This window comes from Camellia sinensis, chromosome 12 (genome assembly GCF_055761805.1).
Source record: "Camellia sinensis isolate YWXY chromosome 12, ASM5576180v1, whole genome shotgun sequence".
Lineage (NCBI taxonomy): Eukaryota > Viridiplantae > Streptophyta > Magnoliopsida > Ericales > Theaceae > Camellia > Camellia sinensis.
The window spans coordinates 33,525,990-33,536,358 of record NC_138972.1 but is presented as its reverse complement, the minus strand read 5'-3'; the positions used below and the strand labels follow the sequence as shown (position 1 = coordinate 33,536,358).

Sequence of the window (10,369 nt, the reverse complement as noted above, 5' to 3'; positions counted from 1 at the left end):
ACACGACCTTATCAAACTCAAACACCATGCGGAAGCCATGCTTGCTTACTTAAGAGAGACCCCGAGACAAGGTTCATACGAATGCCCGGCACAAGCAAGACATCGTTCAAAGTCAGCTCTTTCCCTGAAGTCATCTTCAGGACCACCTTGCATTTACTCTCAACAGTTGAGGTTGCAAAATTCCCCATGAACAATTTCACCATTTAAAACCAGTTTAAAAGTTGTGAACATCTTCTTCTTTGCACAGATGTGGCGAATGGCCCCAGTGTCTACCCACCATTCCTTCGAGTTGGACCCCATGATGTTCACCCCAGAGACGACAACTGACAGATGCATGTCGTCCACATCTTGAGACAAATTCCCCATCTCAGTCATGTTAGTCTGACTTTTGTTTTGTGGAGGGTTCTTCTTGTAAGGTTTTTTCTTCCTGCGGCAGTCAACCGCTCTATGCCCATCACTTCCTCAATTGAAGCACTTTTCATTGAACCTAAAAGTAGGTTCTTGTGGCTTATAGACCAGCCTCTTGAAGGCATCACCTCTAGCCCCCAGCTTTGAGCTTTTGCCTATCAGTGGCTTTTTCTTCACCCCCAAGAACTAGCCATGCTCAACCATATTTGCTTTTCACAATGGAGGTTATCACACCCCAAACTCGCCCCTAAAAGTTTGGGCCTGACCAATTCGGAAACGGACATAAAATTCAGTTTGCATGATATATGGGGCCTGAACGGAAGAATTTAACAATGCAAAATAACATCCATTGAGCTAATACTAACCTGCCAGAATCATACACTTAATATCAGATAATTTAATTTAAAATAAACACACATGTAATTATATATATACAAATATACAGACCCATCCCCAAGTCTGGGGATGTAACAAAACTATGTTAAGGGAAGTTAATCATGTTTTACAACATCAGACAAAAGATTTAGTGCACTAAGCTAAAAGCTCTGCAAGGATTCCACAAAATGAATGGGCTTCATCTAAGTGCTTGGACGCACTGAGGTTGACAAAAGAGAAACGGACATGGTAGGTTAAGACTGACCTCTAGGTTGATTACTTACAGAGACAGACATACCATAGAGTGAGCAAGGCTCAGTGAATAATAGTACTTAAACAATTCAATGATTAACTTGAATTATAATGTATATAATTGCAGAGAACATATGATTAATCTGATTCTGTAACTATTTTTAGAACGGCCTTGGGCCCAGTCTTTATACAGAGTGGCTTCAAACCCAGTAACATATAGAACGGCCTTAGGCCTAACAGATTTTACAGATTGGCCTTAGGCCCAACAGATTATACAGAGCGGCCTTTGGCCCTAGAAAGTTTATAGATCGGCCTCTGGCCCAGATATCAACAAAGCAAAATAATTCCAGAGTTGTACAGTTGTACACAAATTTTCCAATTATTATAAATGTTAGCATAATTAACGTGCGAATAACATAGCGTCAATAATAATAATTATTAATGATAAGAAAATGTACAACTACAGTACTATTACTCACAGTGCTGTGGTAGAGCGGTTGTCCCTTCCGGTATGTGCCCTACATACGCATGCAGTTCAAGAATTAGTTCATTTTCTCTTAAACAATATCGAATTCGTTGACTTCTAATGAATTTACAACCATTTAAAAGACATCAAACATAGATTCTAGCAATCCCAGGGGGTCAAGCAGACGAAACGAAAAATATAGATTTTTCCCTCCATGGGCCGCACGTGCGGGGCCCTTCACCGCACGTGTGGGAAGGTGGCCGCACGTGCGTCCCGCACATGCCTATTTTTCAGTCTTTAGCCCAATTTCCCTTGTTTTCCGCACGTGCGGCTGTGAGCCACGCACGTGCGGCAGTGCCTCCCGCACGTGCAGCTATGAGCCCCGCACGTGCGGCGATTCTGCCCTGTTTTGCAGTTCGAAATTCAAGCAACTCTTCAACTTGGCAAATTCAATATAAAGCACAAAATAAGGGAAATTAATACAATATGATGATATAATGATACATTAACTTGAATCATAGGCTCAAATAGGTTTTTGATTCCTTAAACTCATAAACGCAACTCAATTTCTTTACATTTCTAACCATTCACATATATATATACATAACCATCTATCTACATAGTTGAATTCAAACATGGAAATAGGGGAAAGAAGATGTAATTTTTCACCATATATCTTAAGTTTAGTGAACCAACTTAGTGATCAGAATATCTAGCCAATTAACCAATTGTCATACACAAAATTCCCATCACCAACCTTAGTTCTCAAAAATAAAAGATAATTCTCACTTACATCCAAGAAAGAGGTTGTTTAAGGTGAATCTTACATACCTTGATTCAAATCTCTACAATTCCTTGATTTTCCTATCTTCTCTTGTTGAAGTCTTTCTCTCAAACTCTCTTTTCCTCTAACCCTCTCTCAGAAGATATTTTTACGTAATGGCTTCTAAGTCAAATGTTTAGAGAACATATATATATATATATATATACAAAAGGTGAATAAAGACGAAATCCAATCAGTTTAATCATTCCAAATCAAATTTTTACAGAAAATCATATTATGCTCTAAAAATCATGCTGATCTCAAACATAAAATCAACTTCGGATTATCAAGCCTCTAAGGCTTTCAATTCCTGATCTGAACATTACAATTATAACAGATATTTCTCTTAGGAGGCAGATATGAGTCTCTAATCATAAGATTCGCTCAATTAAATTTAATTTTCACATGAAATTTCATAGTACGCATATAAATGCACAGAGTAAGGGACTAAAAGTATACCAGAAACATATACGAGGGTCAGGTTATTACAGAGGTACTTCTTTATTTCTTCATGTTGTCTTCCTCAATGCAGAGCCTAACAGTGAGCTCTTTGACTGTTATCTCCTTTCGTTTGTCCTTCAAGTAATTCTTGAAGTCTTTCTAACCGTTAGGCTGCTTCTCAATCAAAGCAACTACCAGGAATGATTCACTCAGTAATATTCCCTCTACATAAATCTCGTGCAGAATAACTTGGAAATCTTGGACTTGGCTAATGACGGTTTTTGAGTCCACCATATTAAGGTCTAAAAATCGGCCAACGACAAATTTCTTTTCCCCAACATCCTTGGTCTTGTATTTCTTGTCCAAAGCATCCCATAGCCCCTTTGACGACTTCTTGGCATAAAATACGTTGAACATTGTGTATGCCAAGGCGTTCGGAGCATAGTTTTGTCAAATGAAGTCTGACTGCTTTCAAGCATCTAGAGCCATGAGTTTCTGCTTGTCTTGCTCATTCTCTTCCACGACTAGTGGATCCTCACTCAAAAACCTCGCAAGGCTAAGAGTAGTCAGGTAGAACAGCATCTTCTGCTGCCACCTCTTGAAATTCACTCTAGTGAACTTCTCTAGGCACTCATGAAGGTGGAGCGGTGCTCTCAGAATAGCAGGAGTAGCAACAAGATTGATCACAGAGGTCACAACAACTAGATCGACTACAGAGGTCATAGTAGGGGTTGGCAAGCCAGTTGACCCGGGGTTCTAATCCCCACCAACATTAGGAACAATAGCAGCAGTATCAGTTACAGTTGTCATTTCTGAAAAATACAACAAAATTTCACTATTCTGTGTTTCTAGAAACTAAACTTAACACTAGAAAATCCCAAAGATGAAAATTTAATTCAAAACTACCCTAGAATCGAACATGGTCAGGAAAGTTTCCAGGAAGACTGGAGGGGTTACACCGGTCCCACTTAAGACCCAATTAACCTTAGACAAAATTTTCAAGAGCATGTTGACTCATAATCCATGGGATACAAATTTAGAATTAAGTTTTCCAGGGGATAAAATAGGTTAAAACAAACTAAGTTCCAAAATCGTACAAGCAATTTGCTTGCCAAATTATAAGCAATTAAAATTTACTACAACAATTACAAACAAATAAAATGTTTCCAAAAATTTACATGCAAACAAACTTGTTTCTTTAGGAATTGGAAATAAACCACTACTAGAACTCAAGCAAAAAATGCTTTAAATATAAAGAATAAAAACCAATCCAAATTAGGATTCTATTTGGTCCAACAAAATCCTTTTCGCACTTAGATATTTCTGTTCAACAAAAAAGGTTAGTAGTCCGAATTTTGTTTTTACAATCCCAAATTCTATTCATTTGGTTTTGTATGTTTTTCACATTCCCTTTAGCATAGGTATTCTTATAACGAAAGTTAGTAGAAAAATACAACAAAAATACAACACAAATAATTGAAAGAACACGTAAAATCAATAAATTATTTTGTACCTTCTATCAAACTATTTAATGGCAACAAAAACAAAAATGCTAGAAAAGATACAGAAACAAAAACAAAAACAAAACTTATAACTCCAAAAATTAAATTAAAATTTAATAGCCATGAGTTATTTGAAATTATTACACAACAAATATGTAAATAATTCTAACAATTGACATGCAAATAATTCTAGAGCAATTAACATGTAAATAATTTTAGAAATAAGATCGTGCAAATAATTCTAGAAAATAATATGCATGTAATATAAACTAAAATCTAGAAAATTTAGAATATGCAAATTATCCTACAAATCTAGAATCTAATAAACATGTGAATTAAATTAGAATCTAGAAGATATGAACATGTATATTATACTAGAAAAGTATAACATATTTAGCATGTTATCTTTTAACTAAAAAATTTAAGACCCCTTGAGCCTGCAAATTTTATGAAATTATAAAATAAAGAAGTATGCAAATCTGGTAGGAAATTAGAAATCACGTTCATTAAATTAAACTATATTAGAGTCGTACATCATGAAACAATATTAAATTAATTCCTGAAACTGAAACCACATAAGGAGCATGCAGTTTTGAATTGCTTTCATGTAATAGAAAATAATAAACATGCAATTCAAGTCTATAGAAGTCTATAGGCATGCTGACAAATAATCTAATTTCTCAGAAAGCAGCAGAAAGCAAATTAATATATTTTATTATTCTAATCATGCACTTTCATATAGAAGAAACAATAGGCTACTATCACTACAAGAAATATGAGTTTTGACGACGTTCATTTAACGGCGTTTTTTTAAACGCCATATTTTATAATATTTAACGGCGCTTTTTAAACGTCACTTTTTTGAAATAATAAAAAGGTACCGTTTCAATAACAGAAGGCGTCTTAAAGCGCCTTCAAATGTCCTCTCTCTTTCTCCCTTAAATGGGCGAGCCTCTGAAGCCCTAATCCCTCACTCGCTCATTTTGTAGCCCTAATCTTTTACTCACTCACTCTCTCGTTCGCTCTCTCTCTCAACCCTCTCAATGGATCGATTCATCTCAGAATGGATCGATTCATCTCAGAATGATACAATCTCGGTGATTCATCTTGGCTATTTTGATTTTGATTTCGAAGTTTATCTTATTTGGAATCCTCACGGCTTCAAATCTCGCCTCTCTCAACCCTCTCTAAGCCCTTATCATTCTCACAGATTCATCTTTGAGATTCAAAGCAATTTCGATTTCGAATCTCCACCACCAGCACCGTCTGCACCGGCTCGATTTCTCTGATTTCGATTTCGATTTCGAAGCTCCACCGCCACCACCATCTGCACCAGTGAGGTATCGATTTCTGTCTCTCACAAGCTCTTCCTCCCGTCTCTCTCGATTTGGTTATTGAAATTGTAACCAAGAACTATGAAATTGAAATTGATCAATCTGTGATTCCAGTTAAAAAAAAAAAATCGATACGTGACTCAAGATTATAATTTTTATTTATTTATTTTTTTTCAATTGTTGTTTCTTCTTTTGTTTTCTTTCTCGTTTCTTTTTTGGGGGGTTGGCGTTTTGATATTTTTGTGGATTTTGTTCTTTAGGGTTTTCAATCTCTATGAGAAGATAAGCATCATAATTTTGAATAAAGAGGTACCCTCCCTCTCTCTGTCTCTCTCTCTCTGCCAAGATCATCAGTGTTTTGTATGTATTTTGTTTGTGCATGTGAAATTTGTGTGTATATGTCAAGGATTGGATACATTTTTTTCTGCTGTATGTTTGATTTAGTGAACATTCAATATTTGAAGCATGTAATTTTGGTTAAAGATTGGCTACTCCTTATCTTTTTTTTTTCCCTTTTCTTGGTGTCATAATCATTTTAAGAAGTTGTTTGTCTTGGATTAGGTTTGAGCAGTACTATGTTTTTTCCTTCAGTCTACAAATATTTGTCAAACCAACTCTAAAAAAAATCTGAATTGGAAAATTCTTGCATTTTTGTTTTGATTAAGTTTTAATTGGGGTAAAGAACTGGAGTATTTAGACTAACTGAAACCATGAAATACCGTAGCCAGGACATAGATAACAAGTTTTATATGTAGTAGGCTCCTTTTATAAAAGTTCAGTAGCTTGGTATGTTCAACAAGAAATTTGGTTTCATAAATGAAGCTTTGCATTGTTTCTTTTTGTTTTTTTGTTTTTAAATTTTTTTTTTTATTAAGCAGGCAACAAGTTTTGCTGCATCTTTGGGATAGCATCAAATTATGCATGAGTCTTTAGGTTTTGATACTGCAAATTCTCTTTTCTCAGCACTTAAATGGGAAACAAGGGTTATCATAGGCTTCGTATTTGTTGGAGTTTTTGAAAACAGTTTTCTGTTTTAGGAGTCACGTAAAACAAAAAATAGAATTGAAAATTTGTTAAGTTCATTGTTCTCAGGAGCTATTTTCAGGAAAAAAAAAAGCAGTTAAAAAAGAACCAGTTTTCAGAGAAACACCAGAATTCTGTTCTGTTTTTTTTTTTTTTTTTTTACGCGAGTTTCTTTTTGTAATTCAATCTACAGTGCATAGAATGCCCTTGATTTGAGTCTAAATTTCTGCCCCTCACCCTTTGTTCTTCTTGATGAGATATTTGAGGAAAATGATAGGAAAAATAGAGTTTGAATGCTACATTCTTTCCACACAAAAAAAGAAAAAAAGAAAAAATAAATAAAAAGAAGAAGATTATTTGGCGATCTATCCTATAACAACTTAAGCTCATCAGTTGATTCAGTCGATTCATTTTGCCGAAGCCGACAAACTAAATTGTAAGAATGCTTCTTTCCTACTTAATAACTACTACCATAATCTCTCAAAAAATTTCTGTGTATCCAGCTCAACTTTTCACTCTCTATTTTCTACAGGAACTTGTTTGGAAGCTCTTCAGAGGACAATGCTTCGTAAATTTCTAAAACTTTCATAATATTTTTTTGTTGTTTTCATAAATTATTTGGGCACTGTTTCAGTTTATTTCTTTCTTATCTAACCTAAATTCTAATATAATATGTTGCTGACTGGTTCATGATCTCATGTTGTTCTGTCAGTGAAATTCTTGCTTACCGTGGTTGTGTACGAAGTAAGTAGAAATATTATTTATTGTGTTGATAATTTGAGAGTTATCATTGCTGTGTAAAGCATTTACCTGTTTTTAAGGCTTACACACTTGGGGATTGGAAACTGAAAATATGATGTTGGGATTCCATTGGTCTTCTTTCCAGGTGTAGCTAGTGGATAAAAAATGGTGGCTTAAAGAAGATTTTTTTTAGAAAAAAAATGTTTAGCTTCTTTTAGGTTAAAATCACAAATAAGGATAAAAATGTACTTGACTGTTTATTTTTTGGGGGCTTAGGGGGAGGGTGTTATCGAGTAATTCTTTCCTAGATCTCTTTGTTTGCTATCTTTCTTTTTATTTCAAAGGTAAATAATCTGGTTATGTTTTTGTCTCAGATGTCTCTTCTTTCCATATAAATTGTGGTGGAAGTGAAGTAGTTGTTGATGGAAAAACATATGAAAAAGATACAGATTCAGCTGGGTCTTCATGGCTTTTCATAAGCCCAACTAATTGGGCATTTAGCAGCACTGGTGACTTTGTGGAAGATAATTGCCCTTCAAAGACATACCATTGAACTTTAATGTCCTGTGGTCCTTCCCATCCTGATCCTGTTTGATTTAATGAATCTTTATGTAGGAATTGGTTGTATCCTGTCATTAGTGCGCTTGTCAAAGTGAATTTTGTAGTTTGTTATCTTTTTTGTCAACTGTAGTTCCCATTAACTATTTTTTATTTTATTTAACATCCTATTGATTTGTTGAGAACTTCAATTTATGGGACCTGATGTTGATGGCATTCAGATAAAACCCAAGTCAAAGCACATATGGATAGACCATTGCAGCCTCTGTGATTATGATGATGGACTGATAGATATCACCCGAGAGAGCACAGATATTACAATTTCTAGGTTTGGGAAAGTACATTTATATAATAATTACACCAGAAACTGGGGGCATTTATGCTGTATGTGCCAGTGTAGAATCACAGGTAAAGATGCTTCTAGCTGCTGCTTTCTTCATCATTTACCTCCTCTTTTCCTTTTTGTTGGTTTGAATTTTAAGGTGTTAAAAGATATTATACATGGTTGGCCACTTCCTATGAACATGTTTATGGTTTTTTGGCTTCAGATATATTCACAATGCAATATATATAAAGCAGGACAGAAGAAGGTGGCTTGCAAATATCTAACAGAGAAGGTAATTTGTTTTATCTTGGCATTCTATCAATGATATCTGAAACTTCATATGAAGACATTAGTGACTTCAAGAAATTGTTTCTTTAATGGCACAAGTTTTTTTATGTTGCTTCAAGAAACAGTTCGAATGCATGCTTTGGATGGTAAAATTTCATCCCATGATAGGGAACTCCTCACTTTAAGCAGAGAATTTTTACTTCCATCAGTAAGTGAAATCTCTGTTTTTTACTTTTAAAGGTTAGGTGTGTACTCAATCTTTCGACTCCCAAACACACATTAATGTGTACTATTTGGGCATTGTTTTGGGTACTTGTTTGGTTCTTTGTCAGTTTATATTTGACATAGTTTCAAATCACTCCTGATCTATGTAAGATTAATCCGTGTCAAAAGTTCAGTGGGAATGATGTTGTCCATTAACGCCCACTCCACGATATAAGAATGTAAAAAAATAATAGAACCCTTTCAAATCTGTTAATGGAAAAATGAGTTGTATTGTATACAAAATAGAAGCTAATAGGGATCTGATCTTGTTTAGATGTAATTAATGTAGTTTTGAAAACAAGTTTTCAAACATCAATTTAAATAAGTAATGACAAAATGTAGAAACATTAAAGATCCATTATAGAGAGACCTTCTCTTTCTATTTCTCGCTCTTTTCATATCTCTGAAATGGTGGTACATATCTCTAAATAACTAGAAGAGCCTTAGGAGCTGAGACATCAGGAAGTCCTACAATTGTGTGGGAAGGTGTTCAGGTCACATTTATTTGGAAGTCCTACAATTGTGTCCACAGATGCAGAAGTGAGTAGATTTGTTTTGCAAAGTGATGGCAAGGCTTTTGTGCCTTCTTACCCCAAATCTCTCACTGAGTTGATGGGTAAGTCTTCTATGTTTTTTAATCCCTATTGCAGGTTGAGAGTATGATCTGTGGAAGGGAAGTCAATCCTGACCTTGTTCAAGTGGAGAAGGCGAAGGCAATCCTTATGGTAATTTCTGCTCCCACTTCCGTAGCATTGCTTATACTACGTTGTTCTTGGCAAAGTTACAACACTTCATGTCTGGATTGTCATATATTAATGGTAGAACTGCTTTTCTAATTTACTAGGAGCATGAGGTAGCAATCCTTGAAGTGCTTGCAAAACTTGCTGATGTGTCAGATGGGGGTGAGTCAAGTCAATTCTTTGTATCAATCTTGTTTCCTTTTTGAATTGTTTATCAATGCAACATGTGGACTCTTATTTGCAATCTCTCAGATGATTCTCCCAAACAATTTCAATATCATGACTCCCAGAAGGAGCTCCAGAGAATCGGAGCTGCAATCACGTGGGTTGAAATGCGGGGGTACATTGCAAGAGCGTGCTGCCAGGCTCTTCCTTCTCAAAACCACACCTTTGGAGAAGCTTCCAAAAAAGTTGCTTGCTAAGAAGTGAGATATCACATCCCTCTGATAACTTTGTTTTTGTTGTGGGTGAATTTGTACCTTGTGATGTCCATTTTGAAGTCTCTTTACTCCTTTTTTGATTGGTCATGTAGTTTATGTAAGCCTTGATGTTCATGTTGGGAACCCAGGGGAAGCAATCCGATGGGGTTCCTCTGTACTAAAACATTCCCTCACGTTCTTTTGACAATAATGGATGTATCATTGCTTATTATCACTACATCTTGATATTTTCTGCTATTTTGTTTGAAGATTATAGATATTTTTTTTTTTTTTTTATATAAATATAGTTTATATATCTAGCTTAGACTTAAGGGAGTAAGGCAGCTGCATTGGGTTGGTGTTAGTGTTGCCCAATCTTGCCTCTAGCAAGGATCAAATTCCCCAATCTC

General features: G+C 35.3%; 1 long non-coding RNA gene across 4 annotated transcripts; it reads left to right on the top strand.

Moving 5' to 3' along the window:
- The first annotated feature begins 6,202 nt into the window (after positions 1-6,202).
- On the top strand, positions 6,203-9,851 carry LOC145804447 (uncharacterized). 4 transcript variants are annotated; one of them, XR_014346166.1, is made up of 5 exons: positions 6,203-8,331; positions 8,472-8,540; positions 9,451-9,525; positions 9,645-9,702; positions 9,793-9,851. It is a non-coding gene; the product is annotated as an uncharacterized LOC145804447 (long non-coding RNA). The 4 variants fall into 4 exon arrangements; XR_014346165.1 differs by having other exon boundaries at positions 8,472-9,340; XR_014346167.1 differs by having other exon boundaries at positions 6,205-7,060; positions 7,157-8,331; positions 8,472-9,525.
- The last annotated feature ends 518 nt before the right edge of the window (positions 9,852-10,369 follow it).